The following is a 22803-nucleotide window of genomic DNA, read 5'->3' on the forward strand; positions in this document are numbered from 1 at the left end:
AAAAGAAGAAAAATGAGAGAAAGCAGAATATCAGAGACTTGGAAGAAGGTATCAGAAAGAAGACAATGATAAAAATAGAAAAGAATAAAAGAATTATAAGAAAATAACATGCAATTTGACTGCATCAGATCTGGAAATCTGTAGTAAAGGAACATTTTTCCAGCAATATATATAAATAATAAAAATCAATTCAAGGAAAAGTAAACATCAATACATTAATTACCAAAGAAGAGATTAGAGAATTGTTTAAATTAGAAAATTATTTATTCCTAACTTAATAAATCACCAGTACCAGATGGTTTCACAGCTGAATTCTATCTAATCTTATTAACAAATATTTAAACCATTCCAGACATAAGCAAAAGATTAAATGCTGCCCAACTAATATTATGAAATTAGCACTCTTAAATATTAAAATATGATTTAAACAGTAGCAAAACTCACCTATAAACATATATTCAAAATATTAACAGAATTAGCAAATAAAGTCTATCCTCTAAGATCAAGTATAATTTAGTCATTTATTTCTGAGACAGTATCTTATGTCATCCAGGCTGGAGTGCAGCAACCTAGTCATGGCTTCTCACAGCCTCGACCTCCCAGGATCAAGCAGTCCTCCCACCTTAGCCTCCCAAGTAGCTGGGACCACATGCATGAGCCATCACATGGAGCTAATTATTTTTATTTTATTCTTGTAGTGATGGGGTCTCCCTGTGTTGTCCAGGCTGGTCTCTAACTCCTGGGCTCAAATGATCATCCTGCCTTAGCCTCTCAAAGTGCTGGGATTATAAGCATGATCCATCATGCCCAGTCACAAGTATAATTCTATTCTAGAAATGAACTGTTTAATGTCAGAAAATATAGCAACATAACCCATTAAATAACAGTTAAATAGAAAAATATTTTAGTTATGTCAATAGAAAATGAAAAACTCAAAATTTAGCAGCCATTTCTAAGTAAAGCAAAAATAAAAATAAAAATAGAAGAAAGCTACTTTAAAATGTTACCTAATAAATAAAACATATCAAATATTATTCTAAATTGCCAAATGCTAAAATAATTTCAATTAAAATTACAAATAAGAGAGGAATTTTTATCACATTGCTATACAATATTGATATGGAGTATGTAGCAATATGAAAATATTGCTAACAATAAAATTATTAATCTGAACAGGAAAAAATAACATTTTTTGAAGTTTGAATTGTTTAACAAAAGAGTCTCAAAAAGACAAAATACAAAAGAAACACTATTAGAATTATTAAAAAAAATTTAAAAGGTGCCTGGATACTTCATAAATATAAAACAATCAATTACGTTTTTCTACCCATAATAAGCATTTAGATATAAAAGTGTAAAAAATAGTGAATAGCTTATAAACATAACAATATTGTCATATCTATGAGGATTTGAGGAAAAATTTTAAGGACAAATACTGTAAAAATATCATTGTAATACATAAACCAAGATCTAAATAAATGAAAAGGTATATTGTATTCTTAAATGAAAAGACTTGATATCATATAAATATTAATTATTACCAAAGTATTAGAAATGCATTACAATTCCAAATAGAATTTCCACTCTTTTTCTTTTAATTTAAAATATTCTTAATGTTTTCTTGGAAGAAATAATAGATGCTTCAGAAGGGCCAAAAAATATTTCTAAAAGAAAAGTGAGAGGGGACTTGACTTTCCAGGGATCAGAATCTTTAGCTAAAATTTGAAATCAAATCAACATGATATCAATCAAGAAACAGACAAATAGATGATTGCACAATATGGAGAATCTATAAATATGTCTGAGTGCATTAGAAAATTCAATACATTCCACTTCAAAGTCAGTATTTTAATTTAGTGTTAAAGGCTGGGTTATTTAGTAAGTCATACCACTTAATATGACCACTCATTTAGAAGAAAATAAAGTTGGATACCTATCCTACACTTTATTTAAAAATAAACTTCAAATGATTTTTAAAAAAAAACTTATATATTAAAAAAAATCCTAGAAGAAAATTAGAAGACTGCACATAACAGGTAGAGAAAATCCTAACAAAATGAGAAAATTAGAATTTACAAAGAAAAGGTATACTAGACTACAAAAAAATTGCAAATTTTTATGACAAAAGATAACATAAACAAAGACAATTAATATTTTTTAAATAAAACTACCCCTCAAATTACAAATGTCCATTATTTATAATATATAAGGAGTTCTTGCAAACTGATAGCAAAATGGCTAAAAAAAATTTAAAAACAAAAGTGAATAAAAATAAGAATAGGCAATTATAGAAGAGCAAAGCACATGGATAATAAACATCTTAGAAAATTGTTGAGCAGCAGTTAGAAAGATTTAAATTGAATTACGAAGGAGATAGCACTTTGTAATGCTCAGCCTGGTAAAAATGAAACAATATACCCATTATTGGCAAGAATAAGTAGAAGCAACCACTCTTCTACATTGCTGAAGGAAATATTTATTATTACAATACTTTTACTAATGTTTATTCAAATTTAAAATACATATAATTTCGAACTTCAATTTCATCCTGAGAATATGACCCATAAGAGGAAAGAACATGAGAGCAGAAGGATGTGTATAGTAGGGTGTTTATTATAGCATTGTTTGCAATGACCAAAAAAATGAAAATAAGATAATTTTCCAGCAAAAGCAATGATTAAATAAAATAGCAATATACACTGTGGAACATTATTAAAACACTTGGAAGGAATTTAGTTAGAACTGAGCCAAATTCCTTAGAGGGAATTGCATAAGATATTATCAAATGAGAACAGCAAACTGATAAGGGGTGCATATAAATTATAAATTTATTTTAAATTTATAAATCTATTTAAATTTATAAATCCATTATAAATCCCTGACAAGAAACATCTCTATATATGTATATGTACATGTAAATACATTCATATGTTTTCAATTATTATATGAGTATGGATAATTGGTATGTCCTTGGTTGTTAATATGAATTTCCCTGGTAGCACAAGTGAGAGGGTATGAAAGGAGATGCCAAATTAATGGGATAAGGGGAAAATAAACAATAACAACAACAATAAACTTTATTATAGAAAAAATGTACATGACTCTATTATGCATTTATGTAAATCTTATATGTCAGCATATGCCTAAAAATAATTTAAAATCAAGTTTAAGAACACTGGGACTGCGTTTCCCAAACTGTATTCCACAGGACATTAACATTCTAAGACATATTCTTATCTATCCTTAATAAATGGCCTTCCCATTAGAAACTCAGGAAGTCCTGTGAGATACCCCCTGATCCTCAAAAATACAATAGCTTTCTTTCTGCAGCTAAAGCAACACTTGCCAATTACTTATGTCATTTATTCAATAACTGTATACACTATATAGATAGCATATTTAATTTCAACACATACGTGGAATTGTTCAGGATTAACTGCATTAAAAATGTATGACAATGCAGAGACTCTGTCTCTAAAACAGTTTTTTTTAATTAGCTGGGAGTAATGGTGTGCACATGTAGTTACAGTTACTCAGGAGGCTGAGGCAAGAGGATTGCTTAAGCCCAGGAGTTCGAGGCTACAGTGAGCTAAGATCACAACACTGCATTCCAGCCTGGGTAGTACAGCAAGACTCTGTCTCTGAAAACAAAAGAAAACAATGTATGAATCTAAAAAGGGAGAGAGAGTCTATGAATAGAAGGATTATGAGGATTTATGGATAAAGGAACTGGGCATCACTGAATAACAAGATGTCAAACCTAGAAGAACATCTCACAGACAACTAATCTAGATTTCTAATTTTATCAATTGGTAGTGAGGCTTACAAAGGTGTGGATGACTTCCCAGAGCCCCACAGCTAATGACTGGTGGTGCAAAATCTCAAACCTGGGATTCTTGGCCCAGGGCTTTTTCTGCCACATTCTACTCTCTTGTATAGAATTCTGACTTTGTCTTTTACTGACTGAGTGACCCTGGATGGTCTCTTGGAATCACAATTTTCTTTCTGTAAAATGCACCTATTTCTTAGGATTGGCTTAAGGAGTCAATAAGCTTTAACTTACAAGGTGCTTGTCTCTGTGCTTGGAACATAGTTAACCCTTGGCTACTGCTACTGCCCTTAAACCATCCCTATCCCTCTATATTCTACCTCAATATGATCTTGCTAGTGGCAGAAATGAGCATATAGAAATGGCCTGGCATCTCTCTCTGGCAGCCTGAGGGAGGAGAAAAGGAGAGAGAAAGAGGTAGGAGAGAAAAGAAGGAGGAGATTAGGAGGAAAAAAAGTAAGAAAAAGAAAGAGAAAGAATTGAAAGTGAAAGAAGAAGTGGAAGAGCAAGAAGATAGAGAAGGAGAAGCAGGAGAGAGAGAGAAAAAAAAAAAACGAGTGGAAATTCTGTTCCTAGCTCTTTATGGCCTCTGTGCAATGAACAGTGTGGCACATTGGAATAAATGAATGAATATATTTTTAGAGTTGTATTTTCAAAGGTTATAGTATTTAGCAGTGAGACCAATTTTTCTGCCTGTTTATTACATGAAAAACAAAGACAACATTGAAGTGATATACACAATGATACTTTATTTAGAGTTTTTGATTCTGCACAGTCATTAAATTCTTTTCCTGGAAAAGCTATTATTAACAGTGCTAATTGTAGTTCAGCACAACAGCTCTCTATGGCTGTCAAGTTTAGAAGGGTGTTTTTCAGTAATCTTTTGAAAGTCCTAATTAGTGGGAAAAACCAGACTCTCAGTTTCTTATATAAACTCTTAAAGCACAAAAGATATTTGATGAAACCATAATACCAAATTATAAAAATGATTTTTTTAATCAAATAAATGTGGTTTATACAACCACAAATCCTAAATAAGACATTAAATGGACTAAAAGATTTACTATGTCTAAAACACTATTAGTGCTTTTATCAGATTATCTATTTTTCCCCTCTCATCAAAAAGCAATAAGTAGCTTTGAATATTATGAGGGGTCTTTGAAAAGTTTATGCAAAATTCATATTATGAAAAAACTACAAATGGATTTAAAAATTTTTTTGCCCAAAAGTAAACTTGCCATAACTTGTTATAACACATCTAGGATCTAGTTGGAGGCACTAAGAAGGATAAGACACCAGCTTTAAAAGAGCCCTTATCAGAACAACATGAATTCTACTAAAATTGGGGCAAGAACAAACATCCAATTTATGGTGAAGCTTGGATGGGAGAGAGTGAAATGACTGATGTTTTGCAAAAAATTTATGGGGACAGTGCCTCAAAGAAATCAGCAGTATACAAAAGGATAACTCACTACAAGAACAGACAAGATGGTGCTGACGGTGAAGCCTGCAGTGGCAGACCGTTTTGGTGGCACCAATTTGGGAGGAAAAATTTAATTGTTTATGCCCTAATTGATGAGGATTGATGATTAACAGCCTAAATAATAGCCAACACTATAGACATATCATTGGTTCAGCTTACACAATTCTGACTGAAAAACTAAAATTGAATATACTTCTCACTTGATGGGTGCCGAAGACACTGTTCTCAGATCAGTTACAGACAAGAGCACAGCTTGCAATGGAAATTTTAAACAAGTAGGATCAAGGCCCTGAAGCATTTCTTCAAAGAATTATAACAGGAGATGAAACATGGCTCTACCAGTATGATCCTGAAGACAAAGCACAATCAAAGCAATGGCTACAAGACGTGGAAGTGGTCCAGGCAAAGCAAAAAAGCAAAGGTCATGGCAACAGTTTTGGGAATGGTCCAGGCATTTTACTTGTTAACTTGCTGGAGGGCCAAAGAACGATAACATCTGCTGGTTATGAGACTTTTGGGAAGACCCGCCAAGATTTAATAGAAAATGCCTGGAAAAGTTTCCCCGGAGAGTCTTCCTCCACCATGACACTGCTCCTGCTCATTCCTCTCATTAAACAAGGGCAATTGTATGAGAGTTTCAACTCAAAATCACTAGGCCTCCACTTTACAGTCCTTATTTCACTCCTTCTCATTACTTTTTGTTTTTTAAACTTAAAAAAAAAGATCGTTACAAGGCACTTACTTTTCTTCAGTTTATAATATAAAAAGACTGCATGGACATGGTTAAATTCCCGGGACCCTCAGTTCTTTAGGGATGAACTACATGACTGATGTTATCACTTACACAAGTGTCTTGAATTTGATGGAGCTTTTGTTGAGAAATAAAGTTTAAACTTTTTACCTTTATCTTTTAATTCCATTTTTCCACAAAATTTTTGAAATTCCCTCTGATACAATTTAACTTCTGTTGTACTTAATTAACTTAAAAAATATAATTTTTTAAAATGCTTATAAATTGAAAGAACTTCACAGTGAAGACTGATACCATTAGCACCTAGATTCTACCATTAATATCTTAACTATCTTGTTTTATTCCACAACAACCAATCCCTCCATTCATCCATTAATCCATTTTATTTGTTGTATGCACTTCAAAATGAATTGAAATCTCAGTTCATTTTTCCCCTATCTCAGCAAGTATTAGTGTTGTTTGTTTTTGTTAAACCTGAACAACAAACACATTTATCTCCATTGCACAAGATTGTCAGATTCAGGGCACATAGATTTGGTGTAGAAGCTGGTTCTTGCAAATACAATTTTCTGCCTATAGCTAGAAAATACACAGAGAAATAGCTAAGTAACATCTTGAAGTCTCTGGAAAAAATGATCCTGCATTTCTGAGATGAGGAGGGATAGCAGTAAGTATATTTTTCCTTAGAGTCCTTCTTCCTATTAATTTATCACGGACTCCTATAAACACAAGCCACATCCTCTGATTTCTCAATGAGAAAAAGGATGTTCAAAAATTCTGTTACTTAATATTTGAGTGATAGAAAAATTATAAGGAAGAAACAAAAAGCCCCTGAGACCTATCACTGTTAATATTGGGGTGACTATCCTGACCCACTCATCTCCATTCATTTGTTTATTCGTTCTTTCTTTCATTCAGTAAATAATTTTTGAGTGCTTACTATGTGCCATGGACACACAGTGAATGTCCTGAAGGTGCTAGTCCTTGAGTCTACTCATATGTAAGGTGGTAATAGGTGCTATGAAGAAAAATAGAGTTTATAAGTGTTAGAGAGTAAAGAACATATTATTTTAAATGGGATCATCAGGGAAATCTTCTCTGATGAGGTAACATTTGAGCAGTGCCGTGGACAGGAGGGTGGGAAGATGGAGCTATATGAACAAAGGGGACAGCAAGTACTAAAGTTGTGAGGTGAGATTGTGTTCAGGATGTTTGGGAAATGGCAGGGAGACCCAAGGGGCTGGAGTGTGCTAAGGGAAGGGAAGAAAAGTATGATGTGAAAAGCCAGATCTTACTAAGATGGAAAGCTGTGGCAGACTATTGATCAGCGGAGGGTTGTGATATGATTAACTTTTCAAAGAAACTTTCTGGCTGCTGCATGAAGGATGGGCTATAAGAAGGCAAATCACACACTGGGGTCTGTTGAGGGAGGGTAGGGGAGGGACAGCGCGGGGTGAGGAGGTTGGGGAGGGATAACATGGGGAGAAATGGGAGAAATGCCAGATATAGGTGATGGGGGGGAATGGAGGCAGCAAATAACTTTGCTGTGTATATACCTATGCAACAATCCTGATGATCTGTACATGTACCCCAGAACTTAAAGTGCAATTTAAAAAATAAATCACAAAACGTAAAAAAGATGGCAAAGATGAAAAGACACTTTTCAAAAGAAGACATATATGTGGCCAACAAACATATGAAAAAATGCTCATCATCATTGATGATTAGAGAAATGCAAATCAAAACCACATTGAGATACCATCTCACACCAGTTAGAGTGGCAAACATTAAGAAATCTGGAGACAACAGATGCTGGAGAGGATGTGGAGAAAAAGGAACATTCTTACACAGTTGGTGGGAGTGTAAATTAGTTCAACCATTGTGGAAGACAGTGTGGCAATTTCTCGAGGATCTAGAAATAGAAATTCCATTTGACCCAGCAATCCCATTACTGGGTATATATCCAAAGGATTATTAATCATTCTATTATAAAGACACATGTACACATATGTTTATTGTGGTGCTGTTTACGATAGCAAAGACTTGGAACCAATCCAATTACCCATCAATGATAGACGGGACAAAGAAAATGCATATAGACTATGGAATACTATGCAGCCAAAAAAAAAACGATGAGTTTGTGTCCTTTGTAGAGACATGGATGAATCTAGAAACCATCATTCTCAGCAAACTAACACAAGAACAGAAAACCAAATGCTGCATATTTTCACTCATAGGCGGATGTTGAACAATGAGAACACCTGGGCACAGGGAATAAAACAACACTCACTGGGTTAGGTGTGGGGGTGGAGGGGAGGTGGGGAGGATGGGGAGGGATAACACAGGGAGAAATGCCTGATGTAGGTGTCGGGGGCAGGGGAAATGGAGACAGCAAACCACCATGGCATATATATATACGTATGCAACGATCCTGCAGGATGCAGGATGTGCACATGTACCCCAGAGCCCAAAGTACAATAAAAAAAATAAAGAAGGCAAAGGTGGGACAGTCACGGTGACTCATGCCTGTAATCCCAGCACTTTGGGAGACCCAGATGAGCAGATCACTTGAGCTCAGGAGTTTGAGACCAGCCTAGCCAACATAGTGAAACCCCATCTGTACAAAAATTACAAAAATTAACTGGGTGTGGTGGCACATGCCTGAAATCCCAACTACTTGGGAGGCTGAGGTTTCAGTGAGCCAAGATCAAGCCACTGCATTTCAGCCTGGGTGAAAAAGTAAGGCTCTGTATAAAATAATAAATAATAATAATAATAATAATAAAAAGACAAAGATGCAAAAGGTGAAAGAGGGAAATCAGAGAGAACACTCTAGCAGGAATCTAAGTGAGCGACAATAGTGCTGTGGCAGTGTAAGTAGTATATGCACATTCACATATAGTCACATATGTTCATGATTTCCCATAATGGGACCATATTTACACTGTATGTGTTGTACAAACTTGTCTTATTGACTCCTTTGGCTTTTGTTTATCTCTCCCATGACCTTGTCTTCCATTTCATGCCCTGCTGCTCCTCCCTTCCAGCAAATAATAGAAAAACCTAGCCAGATATACCATCAGTCATATTTCTCTGCATTTTCATAAACCATGAAAGGAGGACTTTTTTAAAAAAATGCTTTGCTTTAGATAAATTGAACCATGTTTTCTTACTCTTCTGTAAGAATTGCCAATATTTTTTGCTAACTTTTTTACTTGGTTGTCTTTTTCTTACTTTGTAGATACATTTTAGGTGTTGATTCTTTCTGTGTCATTTCTTAGAAATGTTCTTTCCCCAATTTATTATGTGTATTCTACCTTTATATATAGTTTTATGTATTTTGTCATAATTTTAAAATACTTATAACGAGTTGTATCTATCTCATAGCTTCTGGGTTGTCTGTCTTTAAATCTTCTTTAAGCCATACATATATTCCAAAGTTTTTTCTAAAACTTACTTTTTGTTTTTGCTGATTGTAATGTGAAATACAAACTCAATTAATATCTAATTCTTTATACAAATCCACTTTGAATGCCTACAATTTTGTTTCATGTTTGTTTTTAATTATCATGCCACTCAGACTGCCGTTGCAAAAGTCATCAATTACTATCCTAGAAAGTGTTGTCTCCTCCCATGTTACAATTAACTGTGTGCATGCCTGCTTTCCTCTTCTACAATGTAAGCCCCTTGAGGACAGATGCCTGGCCATGCATCTTTATGTCCTTGTGCTGGTCCTGAGCTTGTTTGCCGATTCATTTCTCATCTTCTGCTCTGAGGCTAGGAGATGCCCGGGAAGAGGGTCACTGTCTGCTGTCTGCTGTCTGCATTTTCTCTGCTCCCTTATCAACGGTCTCAGCTGGCTTCAGTTACTAGGAGGCAGTAGTCAAAGACGAAGAGTAGGAGGAAAGGAGAAGCCAGGGCACTCCTCCTCTCTCACTAAGTCATCCAGCATCTCTGGAGATAGCCCACTCTTCTCCATAATCCCAGTTCTTGCTCAGAACAGCCTACTCTAGTTCTAGGATCTGCCTGTAACTTGGGTCTCTAAGCTCCTGTATAACAGCCTCCTCCCTCTGTACCCCAAGGTGGTAGTGGCTTTCTGGTGTTGCTAATCTTGATTAACTGCCTTTTCTTTGGCTTCTCAGCTTTACCATCACTTGTATAACCCAGTGCCCTGCTGTAAATTTTCTATAGTTTTTTGGTTGAGCCCTGACACACCCTCCAACAGATTTAGTCATGTGTTTTGACTAAAGAAAAAGCTCAAATAAATATATAGTTTTTAGTTTTTTGGTTTTGGTTTTTTTAAAACAGAGTCTCACTCTGTTGTCCAGGCTATTGTGCAGTGGCACGGTCTTGGCTCACAGCAACCTGTCTCCCAGGTTTCAAGAAATTCTCCTGCCTTAGTCTCTGGAATGGCTGGGATTACAGTTGTGTGCCACCACACCTGGCTAATTTTTGTATTTTCAGTGAGACAAGATTTTGCCACTTTGCCCAGGCTGATCTTGAATTCCTGACTTCAAGGGATCTGTGGCCTTGGTCCCCAAAGTGCTGTATTTACAAGCATGGGCCACTATGCCTGGCCTAAATGTATGGTTTTTTAAAGCAATGGTTATGATGGCTTTCCACACTGCAGCACAATTACTGGGAACCATTCATTCTTACCTATTCAACAGCATATGCAATATCATTGACCAAAATTGCTGAGTGTCACATAACCACTACCTCCAGCTATAGTATTCAGTTTCCCCATCACTATAGCTATCCTCATTGACAGATTTTGTAGACTCCGGAGTTAGTTCACAGTTTCTCTGTTCTTCATTGCCACTCAACAGCATCCTTTAACCTATTTCTACTAAATGTATAAATTACTGAAATCTTTCCTCTTCAGGCCTTCATACTCTCTACTATCTAATCTGACCTGTCAACACTTACGAACTGACTCAGCAAATTTTCATTGAGAAGAGAATATCTGCTAAGCAGTATGCAAAGCAAAAGAATCACCAAGATATAGTCACTCTGAGATCTCAGTCAGCTGGCAATTATAATGCAATGTGACAAAGGATATTGTGGTAGGCAGAATTCTGAGATGGCCCTCAAGATCCCCTATCCCTGGTATACCCATCCTGTATAATCTCTTCCTCTTTTGTGTGGACAAGACTTACAGATATAATCGGATATTTGCTCCCTTGCTTAGGTTACATTAGATGACAAAGGTAATGAATAGTTACTCCTGTGATGACATAATGTTACTTTGTCATAGAAAGCTGTGAAGAGAGATTCTCCCAGTAGCCATGAAGAAGCAAATTGCCATATTAAAGAGAGGGCCATGCAGCAAGGACCAGCACTGAGAGTGGACCCCGGACAATAGCGTCAAGAAAACAGGGACATCAGTCCTGCAGCTGCAAAGAAATGAATTCTGCCAGCAAGCTGTGGGAGCTTGGAAGCCAAACTTTCCCCAGTCAAGGACACATCTAGCCAACATCTTGAGTTTGGCCTTCTAAGATCCTGAGTAGAAGACATAGCTAAAGCATTCTGAACTCCTGATCCAGAGAAACTGTAAGAGGATAAATTTTGTTTCTTAAAGCTGTTATGTTCATGGTAATTTATAACACAGATATAGAAAACAAAAACAGATTTGATAAGGTAAGCAGATGCCAAAACTAGGACCTACAAAAAAATACCTAACTCAGTCTCTATGGCCAGGGATGAATTCCTAAAGAAAGATGTAAAGCTGAGACCTGAAGACTCCACATGGATTCACCCAGGGAGGGAAAGGGGAATAGGAAAAAGTGGGAGAAAGAGGTATTACAAACATAAAATCCTGGAATTGAGTGCAAGAGAGAGCAAAAGACAGAGAGAGAGAGAGAGAGAGAGAGAGAGAGAGAGAGAGAGAGCTCGACCACGAACTCTTCTTTAGATCTCTAGTAGTTTGCTAGTTACCTCTGGCTCTAAGCCATGTTTAAACCATATCCTGTAGGATTCCTTAGCCTATGCTTCTGTTTCATCCAACCACTCTCATCTCGTTCTGCCATCTTACTCTGTACCCTAGCCACCAGCCTTCATTTGTGTTAGAAAAGATCTGGGTTTTGTTTGTTTGTTTGTTTTCGTTGCAACTCCTATCCAAGATATTTTGCCAGAAATATCCTAGGTGCAGAGAACAGCTTCCTTGACTCACAATAGGGCTCCCCATCTGAAATACTTCTTCTTAGTCAGCAGCTCTCTGCCCAGGACCGCATGCCTCATCCTCGGTTATGAGTTTCTGTAATGACTGTGCACATTTCTGCCCATGGTATCCCTTATTAGCATTCCTCTTCCACAACTTCTTGAGAGATAGGACCATATCCAGTTTATGTTCCATCTTATTGTAGTTTCTATTATCATACAAACAAACATCTGCTGACTGGCTGCTTTATTTCCTTGCAAGTAAGATTCAATGAGAGGTTGGGCTTTTCGAAGCAGAAAGCAAATCTCTCTCACCCCTAGCCTCCAGACTCCCATTTGGAACTTATTTCCTTTTGAGAAAGAAGTATATATGCTTGCCGCAGCTCCCTTGAGGGTTAAAATAACAATAAAAATATAGTTCTTGAGTAAGGACTCAAGAAATATATTATTACTTGAAAATAGGTAATAATTCTCAACTAATAAAAGGCATTAATAGAGAAATTGGCAATGGATCATGTTGTCTTTAGTATATGTATAGCTATACATATCAAGTATATGTATCAAGTATATGTATATGTGTATGTATAGCTAAGCTTGTATATGTATCAAGTATATGTATATGTATATGTATAGCTAAGCTTGTTTCAGTGCATATTATGTGCCCACCATTGTATAAAGCACTTTACAAAGATGACCTTATCCCATTCTTACAGCAAACCTATGGCTATAAGAAGTATTTCCCATTATACAAAGAAATAAAAACATAGAGAAAGATGTAGTAAGTAGCAAAGCAGACACTCACCCCAGCCCTCTGTGCCTAGTGCTCATGTACTCCACCACTGTAGTCTCCTGAGGTCTTAACCTGGTCATTACTCCACACAGAAAGTCCTCCCTGACCGAGGGCCATAACCAAATACTGTTGAGCCTGGGAAACTGTCTCTTCCTTAGGAGATTTCACACGCTAACACAGAGCTAGGGCCTGCACTAAGACTGCTTAAATTTCAATCACTGCCGTTTATCAACCTGATGATCTTAACCCGTCAACCTCAATTACTTCATTTGTAAAGTAGGGAACATAATAACCATCTCATGAGGTAGCTGTGAGAATTCAATAAAATAATGGATGTGAAGTGTAATGTTATTGCTATTATTCTGATCCTCAAGAGAGCAGAAGCAGGCATACATACTTAGAGTAATCCACTTCCTACTAGTAAAAGAACAAAATCCTTCTTGGCAAGCATTCTTTTCCAGGCATTAAGATGACGAATGTCAGATATGCTGTAAGTTGAAATGTTCCTCTGAAATATTGTCTTAAGGTACTTTTAAAATTATTTCTAATAGGGGAAAGGATTGTCAGTGTTTTTACCATCATGATTTTTAATGGTGAACTTTAAACAACATTGTTGTAAACTAAGAAATACTTCAGTTGATTTCAAAATCCACAATAACTTTGCACTAAAGTAAATAGAATGGTGTTCAAGAGAAAGACTTGGAGCAGCTGTACACCCAATACATCAGAGAGCGAGCAGTATGTTCACAGCAGGAGGTGGAGTTGGCTTCTTTTCATTCTTTTCCAAGTAGTTTCTGAAGGACAAACCTCACAATTTTCAGAGCTCCAGTACTTTTCAGATAAACACTGGAAATAGTGACTATAATTCATATTAGAGATTTCCTTTTCTTTAAAATGCAGATGTGGAGAGAAATTTTCAGCATTTTAATCTTTTCTAAATATGGTCTCTTTTAATACAGTGGTAAAGGACTTGACTGAGAGCCTAGAGATGTGGGCTTCAATGCTGGCTCTGCCTTAACTAGTTGTGTGGGCTTGGCAAGTGGCACCACCTCACTGGACTCAGCATCCTTATCTTTAAAAATGAGAGGATTGGGAGCTGGGCGCGGTGGCTCACGCTGATAATCTCATCACTTTGGGAGGTCTAAGGCAGGCGGATCTCTTGACATCAGGAGTTCAAGACCAGCGTGGCCAACATGATGTAACCCTGTCTCTACTAAAAAGACAAAAAAAAAAAAAAAAAAAAAAAGCTGGGTGTGGTGGCAGGCGCCTGTAATCCCAGCTACTTAGGAAACTGAGGCAGGAGAATCCCTTGAATCTGGCAGACAGGAGGTTGCAGTGAGTCGAGATCTGGCCACTGCACTGCAGCCTGGGTGACAGAGCAAGACTCTGTCTCAAACAACAACAACAATAACAAAAAATACAAATGAAAGGACTGGGGAGCCCAACTGGAGGAGCCTATGAGTTCCTTCCAGCTTTCCTGTCCAGTGGAATAAACAACATGGTATCTCCTGTTTATTTACTTTGGCGTCTTTTATTTTTAAAATATAATAGCTTTATAATAGCTGTATTAAATGAAAGCAGGCACTGTGAAAATGTGAGTTTGAAACATTTTGGAAAGGCATCTTGGTCGCCACTGGCTGGAGGAAAGCAGACTGCAATTAGCAGCCACAGTCAGTACAAAATTAAGTCATATGGAAGAGTATTCACATAGTTTCCTAGGCATAGAAATGAAACTTTACAGTAGAATTATATTTCAAAATATTTAACAACTAGGTAAAAAAATAAAGCCAAGTATATTATAAATAAAATATATTTTACATGCAAATCTCAGTTGTAGCAAGAAAAGTCTTCCTACAAATTATTTTTAAACATTCAAATCAGATTTTAATTTTATAACAGCCAAATTTTCCAATGAGCTTACATATGTTTGTATAATACTAAAATCTGTAAGTTTGTGTAACACTAAAATCTAAAATATGTAAGTAATTGCAACAATCTTAATAAATTTCAAAGCATTATACATTTTTTAAAAGTAGGCTTCTGTGAAAGTACTTCTGCAACCTAGCTGTACATTCTTGCTTCAGGAAACTGTAAAAGTTCAGGGAAACACATTAACTTTTTATGCCTCAGTTTTATTACTTCTGAAATCGGAATACAGTAATATCATCATCCTCTAAATCTTCATAGAAGAGTAGCATGCTCAACCAAGGTGGATTGGAAATAGGAATTAGGCGTGCCTATCAATGGTCTAGCACAGGGGTCCCCAACCCTCAGGTCACAGATTGCTACCCGTTCGTGGCCTGTTAGGAACGTGGCCACACAGCAGGAGGTGAGCAGCAATCAAGCAAGCAGAGCTTCATCTGTATTTACAGCCACTCCTCATTGCTCGCATTACCACCTGAGCTCTGCCAGCCATCAGATCAGCATGGCATTAGAGTCTCATAGGAGCATACACCCTGTTGTGAACTGTGCATGTAAGGGGTCTGGGTTGCACACTCCTTATGAGAATCTATTGCCCCGTGATCTATCACTTTCTCCCATCATGTCATCCCCAGATGGGACTGTCTAGTTGCAAGAAAACAAGCTCAGGGCTCACACTGATCCTACATTATGATGAGTTTTATAAGTATTTCATTATATATTATAATGTAATAATAATGGAAATAAAGTGCAAAAGAAATGTAATGCACTTCAATCATTCTGAAACCATCCAAAAATTGTCTTCCATGAAACCAGTCCCTGGTGTCAAAAAGACTGGGGACCACTGGTCTAGAAGCTAATTAGTCTTTTCAAAAGTGATAGAATGGCACTTCCCTTGACAACTCTTGTGAATTTTACTGGGATCCTCCAACATCTCTGATCAACTGCTGATTTATGAATCAAGTTTCTGAGTTTTGTTGCTGTTGCTAGTATTTTTATTTGTTTTGTTTTATTTTTGTTTTTTTTTCTCTTCCAGAAACTCTTTATGAGCAAATGTATTAATTTGTAGGCATATTTTGAAATTGCATCTTTCTAATCACCTTCTACTTTCTGTCAGAAGGTTATCTAATCCATTATTCAAACTATAAAACAAAACCCAATTCGGTTCCTGTTCCAGGGAGATCAAACAGCTTGAAGATACCTCTCAAATCCATCCTCTGCCAAGTGTGGTAGCTCACGCTTATAATCCTAGCACTCTGAGAGGCTGAGGTGGGAGGATTACTTGAGGTCAGGAGTTTGAGATCAGCTTGGGCGACAAAGCAAGATCCCATCTCTATAAAAAAATAAAAATTTAGACAGGTGTGGTGGCACATACTGGTAGTCCTCGCTACTAAGAAGGCTGGTGTGGGAGGATCACCTAGCCCAGGGACTGGAGGCTTTAGTGAGCCATGCATGATCTCTCCACTGCACTCAAGACTGGGTGATAGAGTGAGATTATCTCAAATAGATAGAGTGAGACTGTCTAAAAAAAATTCATTATCTGTTCTCTGCATTCCTCAAGATACATATTATAAATTGCCAAGATCCTCCCTGGAGAGCTGATAAACAATAAAAAGAACAAAAAGTCACCTCAACAAGTGAGAAGGTAAGCAAATAAAAGATTCTGCACATCGAGGATGCACACATGTACTCACTTGAATGTTTATCTAGGTTTTGACTGAAGGCCACATTTAGGAAATTTTAGAGAAATTTATGCAGGCTAGACATGAGTTATACATGGGATCACCTGTACTGTAAGTAATTATAATTATGCAATTACCATTAGTAAATGGTAGTTGTGCATCTTCTAGGTGGTCTTGACAAAATTGGTCTTTGAGTGGAGAGAGCTGCATTCCTGCATGGATGATCTGCTACTTCTGAGCTTTTTACTTCGGTTGCTCTGGAACATTTAACGGTCATTTAATCAACCTTAAAGTACTCACTGAACAAACTCTAACTAAATATTGTGACTTAAGTGCTGAGAGTAGTGAGATATTGCTCCAGGGAAATTGATGTTTTGAGTGTTTCTAGGGCAACAGTTAATCTCTCCCGGCAGCAAGTCTGTTAGAAAATAAGGGAATGGGAACACTGAAACCCTTTTAAATTAAAGGAAACACCATATTTGAAGATAAAGGTGCATGGAGCGATGCAATCGAACACGTAATGATACTAAAGAGCATGCTGTTTAAATAATGATGCCTTTACTCAGAAAAGCAGAAATCAAGAAAATTTCACTTGATTAAATGTTTTTTTTGTTTGGGAAAATTTGGCTTTCTTCTGTTTTCATGCTACTCTATGGTTTTTCAATACATTTTATCTGCTGATCAGCTTAGAGACTTGGCTTCAGAAAATCCTGAAGGAGTTAGGTAGTGCTGATTGCAACCAAGACAAATCTGGGTACAGAACTGTAAAATATTTAAGCAAATGTAGAGGAGAACAAAAGAGACTATTTATTTGCCTTCCCCCTGCCCCAAGTTTTCTAAGACTTTATTATTCTAGGAACTACCTTTGCTATTATTTTATCTTCATTTATTGATAAACCTGAAAAATAGAAATTCTTTTCCTTTAATAGAATATTCTCAAAATCTGAACTGCAGTGTTTTTCTTTAAGTCTGCAAGAAGTTAGATTGGGAAATAACAAACAAACTCTTAGAAATTGGGATGTCCTTGTTTAATCTTTTTTGTCTCATCCATAGTAAGCAGAAGTTTAGGGATTAGAAGACTAGTTTTGGTTTCATGTACCTTACCAGGCAGAGGAACAAATTCGTCTTCATGAGTCTGACAGAGTATTTTGCTAATTGATGACACTCCACAGAGATGCAGAGATTTAAAAGATATTACAGAGTAATGAAGGATGCTTCAGAAGAAAATCTGATAGTAAAGTTTAAAGGGAACAAAATAACATACACAGCATAATCTGCCAACCACCGGATTAGAAATCTCCATGGATAGGTTGTTTGTTTTTTCATTTGTTTTTATGGAGAGGGTATGGTTCTAAGTATTCAAGATGCTCAATACAAGGAAGGCTCATGGACCACTTAACAAAATTCAAAGCACCATACTTTACACTACAGGGGCCTTCTGAACAAGAAAGTCCTCAGGAAGTCTATATCCTATCAAAAACAGGTTCAGAGATTTTGAGGTAGAGGTTTTGGGGTAGAAGCTGACTGTACCAGCTCACGCACCTTTTCATTTTTAAACAAGTTCATGTGGTACCACAATCTCCTTCCAACAACTGCCAAGAAATAAAAGCTTTGTTTTTCTTTTTTTTTGTTTAACCTGAGTAACCACAGATAGGAAACTATTTTGTTTAACAAGGTAATTTGAAAAACAGTTCCTTGAAGGATCAGTCCCGATATACATAGAAACTAAAACATAAGTAAACGGAAATTTCCCAATAGTGCATTGTGTGACTCTGGCTGACTTCTCTAATATATGTATTGGTTTTTCTTTTTTAATAAATGTGGTTTTTAAAAATTTTACTTTAAGTTCTGGGATACGTGTGAAGAACATGCAGGTTTGTTACAGAGGTATGCATGTGCCATGGTGGTTTGCTGCACCTATCAACCTGTCATCTAGGTTTTAAGCCCCATATGGATTAGGTATTTGTCCTAATGCTCTCCCTTCTCTTGCTATTTTAACACCGACTCATCAGTAGATAGCCAATGCAGAAGGATTAGGAGAAACAAGGATAATGATTGCCTTGTAGATAGGAAGAAAAATTATCACTCATGATATGTTTCAAGACAGTCCTTCTGCCAGTAGTTTTAAGTCCTTGTGGGAAGGGAGAGAGCTCCCAGTGCTTTCAAAAAAAATTTTTTTTTAAAAAAGGTGCACTCAATTTACTTATCCTGTCTGAGTTCTTTTTAAATCCCAAGAAAGAGAAGTCGTATTTTTCTAAAATTTTCCTTGCCTAAAAATTCTATTTAGAGCTACCTTACCTCTTCATTGTTCTTAAGTATCACCTTTACACACCTACTGTGTTAAAGCAAACAAAAAACAAAAATAGAAGATGAGAGAGAACTTAGCAAGTTCAAAAATATAAGTACTTTAAAAAAAAAAGACTTGGTAAAGATTATCAAATTATGTGTTCTTTAGTAGATCTGTATCTTATCTTAATCGCCCCCACCAAAAAAACAATCACAATCAAGAACTGTATTAGAGTACATTTACGGTGAAAGTGCTCTTTACCAGCTGTCAATAGAAAAAAAATCTTAGAAGCTTAATGAGCATAGAGCTGATTCCCAAGCTTGAGCTGCTGAAAGTAATGAACAAAGTCAAGAAGTTTTACTTATAACTTTAGATTCTGGTAGATCAAACAAACAACTAAGTGTCTTTTCTCTAAATTAACATTTTCAGGTATGTTGGGATTACTCAAGGATTATTTTTCAAAATATTCTTAAAGTTCTGGCAGAGGGTTGGCAACATCTCTATAAGGTTCTTTTCATTTACAGAGCTATATTGAAGAAGAAAAATAAGATCACCTTAGTTATACATTATAAACAGTCTAGCTGACAAAGAGCTTTCACAAGAATATTCATTTTGGTGAGACAAATTGGCATTGTCATAGAGGAATTAATTTGAGGAAAAATGATGCCAAAGAGGAAACAAGAGGAATACAAATTAAAAAGTAGTACAAGGAAGAGGTTTAGCACCTGGCAGTAGATAGTTTATTCATGGTCATTTATTGACATTATACTCTAATGGCAACATGCTATAAGTAATACTAAAACCTTTTGTATTTTAGAGGCACATTTAATATTTATCCAAAGCCTTAGGAAACTGTTCACAGAATTTAATAGGCTTTTAAATATATTTGGTATAAGATTCTGGATATAGCAAATACAGTAGAACTTTTCTACTCTTATTCCTATTATGTTTCCCCTTTCTCTTTATAGGTATTTGGAAGATTATATGGCAGAGTTTTTGAGGTTCCATATTCACATTTGGTTACTAATTTGATAAACTCCTAACTTATAAGGCTTGCCTTTACATTCTGCAGAAAAATTGTCTTAGCCAGTGTGCTGGAGCTGTGCATTCTGCTTTCTGAGAGCCAGTTGCTAAACTTTCTGGAGGTTTTCTAGCTGGTTGACATTCCATTGGTAGTTTGAAATTGGCCATTATGGGAGTATTGCATACCGGTTGACTGTCAAATGCTTTGAATCAGGACACCTCCAACCCCACCCTGAAAGCTGGATAATAAACATTTACCATTGGTAAGAGCTATTTTTAACTGTTTTATAAAACACCAAGAAAAATTAACATCTGTAATTTAACTGTGATCAAAATAACCTTTAAAACATTGTATATGGTTAAAATCAATAATGAACAATTTCAGGAATTGGTGCTATGAAATTTAAAGAACATAGAACAATCAAATCGTATCAGATTAAGCTAAGCAGAAAATAATTCCATTCATTTTACAGTTGAAATGATGTATTTCAAAAATATATATTCACTTTATTCAGACACATTGGTGAGTCTCTCCACGTGGCTCCAATCCCTTCTTGCAGTTCATCTTCTGTTTTGAGGATTTAGCTTACTTGGTTTAGTAATATGACTTCTTAAGAATACGTGTATCTTACAAGTAATTTTATGTTTGAAAAAAATTTCCATTAGCCATTTTGCATTTTACCATTGAAGTAAAACAAAAGCATCAGATGATAATCAACAGCATATCCATGACACGCCATGAAGTGCTAACTCTCTAAGCAAATGTGGTAACTGTATTCCGTATGTAATTTCAGGATACACTTCCAAGATCTCCAGTGTCCAGGGCACCCAACAGACACCACAAAACATTAAGCCCCAATCTGTGTCCTGACCAATCATGCTACTTTTTAATCCCAACCTATGTTTTACACTGGAAACTGTATCTACCATTTCCCCAGACTCATAAGTTTAAATATAATTAAAAATATTGCACGTATATCATCTTTCAAACTGAGCTCCTTATTTTCCAATGACTAACAGCCTGGTTTTTATGGATATTTAATAAAGTGATATAAGTTAGTGCAGTTATAAATTTCCAGTGGATAACCAAAAGATGTTGACACTACCTATGAACCTATTAAAATTTTCTCTAAATTGTCATAGGGAAAAGAAGGTCTTTTCACTCCTTTTGGCTTCAGTTTCATATTTGGGCAAGGCACAAAGCTAGTAAAGATATCTTCTCTTATTTTTCTGGTGAAATATAGGCCCTGGGTCTCTGCATAATAAATATTTAGGGCCTATGTTGCAGTGTTCAGCTGAAGCCAAATTTTGAGAGTGTCTTCTATGTTTAAACATAGAGTTCACAGTGAGGTGAGAGATCTTAAACTTGTCGTTTTTCCTAGGTTTGGCTCTTGTTAAGTATCCCTCAGGAAATGAGCTGTTAAGGGATGTGCTGCCACATCAAAATTCTGAAAGAAGATACCTTAAAACCACTAAAGTAAACCTTCCTCTGTGGATAACTTTAGCAGGCTGAGTATAGAACATTTCATCACTGGCCAACCAAACAAAAATAACTAAAGCTGCATTCTCATTCCAGAGGCATTTCTGACCAAACAGTTTTCTCCAGCTTTAGCTGCGTGGTTGCATATTGAATCACTTCAGCATTTTGCTGGTTAAACAACTCTGATATGAAATGTGAATCCCAGAAAGTGTTGTGTCATTCCCAATAGCTAGAAAATCAGTAATTTTTTTTTTCTGTCACTTGTTATGGGTTCAGAAAGATCATTCCAAATTTCTACTGTTTATCCTTTTCAATACATTGTCTTGCTCTGTAGTGTTTCCAACTTTAAACAGCAGTCCTATTATCTATTTGTAAGTGTTGTCTCACTTCAGATAACTGCTTTAAACAAATAATCTAAGCTCAGAACCACATTTCTGGCATCAGAATAGACTCCAGCCTCCACTAAACACTGGTATCTATACTCCATGTGACACATGAGAACAAGGTTTTCTAGGACAGGCAGGGCCAGGCCGCCAGATGGGTGAACTCTTGCCTCTTCTCTGATTCACATCATCACCATTATTTACAATTTTTGTCTACATTGGCTCTTTAGTAAAATTATGAATCAAGTATCATTGCAGGATTGTAGACATTATAACACTATTATTTTTCTTCAATTTGTTAAAACTCTACTTTACTGACTTTAACTCCAAAAAGTTATAGATGGTGTTGGAGTTTAGAAACCAATGCCCCAAGACCAGGCACAGTAGCTCATGCCTGTAATCTCAGTACCATGGGAGGCTGAGGAGGGCGGATCACCTTAGGTCAGGAGTTTGAGATCAGCCTAGCCAACACGGCAAAACCCTGTCTCTACTAAAAATTCAAAAATTACCCGGGTGTTGTGGTGCATGCCTGTAATCTCAGTTACTCAGGAGGCTGAGACAGAAGAATTGTATGAACCTAGGAGGTGAAGGTCACAGTGAGCCAAGATCATGCCACTGCACTCCAGCCTGGGTGACAGAGTGAGACTCTGTCTCAAGAAAGAAAGAAAGGAAAGAAAGTAAGAAAGAAAGAGAAAGAAAGAAAGAAAGAAAGAGAAAGAAAGAAGGAAAGAGAGAAAGAGGAAAGAAAGAAAGAAAAGAAAAAGAGAAAGAAGAGAGAGAGAAAGAAAGAAGAAAGAAAGGAAAGAGAAAGAAGGAAAGAAAGAAAGAGAAAGAAAGAAAGAAAAAAGAAAATGTGATTATAACACTTTGGGAGGCTGAGGTGGCTGGATCACCCTAGGTCAGGAGTTCGAGATCAGCCTAGCTAATGTAGCAAAACCCTGTCTCTACTAAAAGTACAAAATTACCCAGGTGTGGTGGTGCATGCTCGTAATCCCAGCTACTTACGAGGCTGAAAT

The sequence above is a fragment of the Saimiri boliviensis genome, chromosome 3, assembly GCF_048565385.1.
Source record: "Saimiri boliviensis isolate mSaiBol1 chromosome 3, mSaiBol1.pri, whole genome shotgun sequence".
Classification (NCBI taxonomy): domain Eukaryota; kingdom Metazoa; phylum Chordata; class Mammalia; order Primates; family Cebidae; genus Saimiri; species Saimiri boliviensis.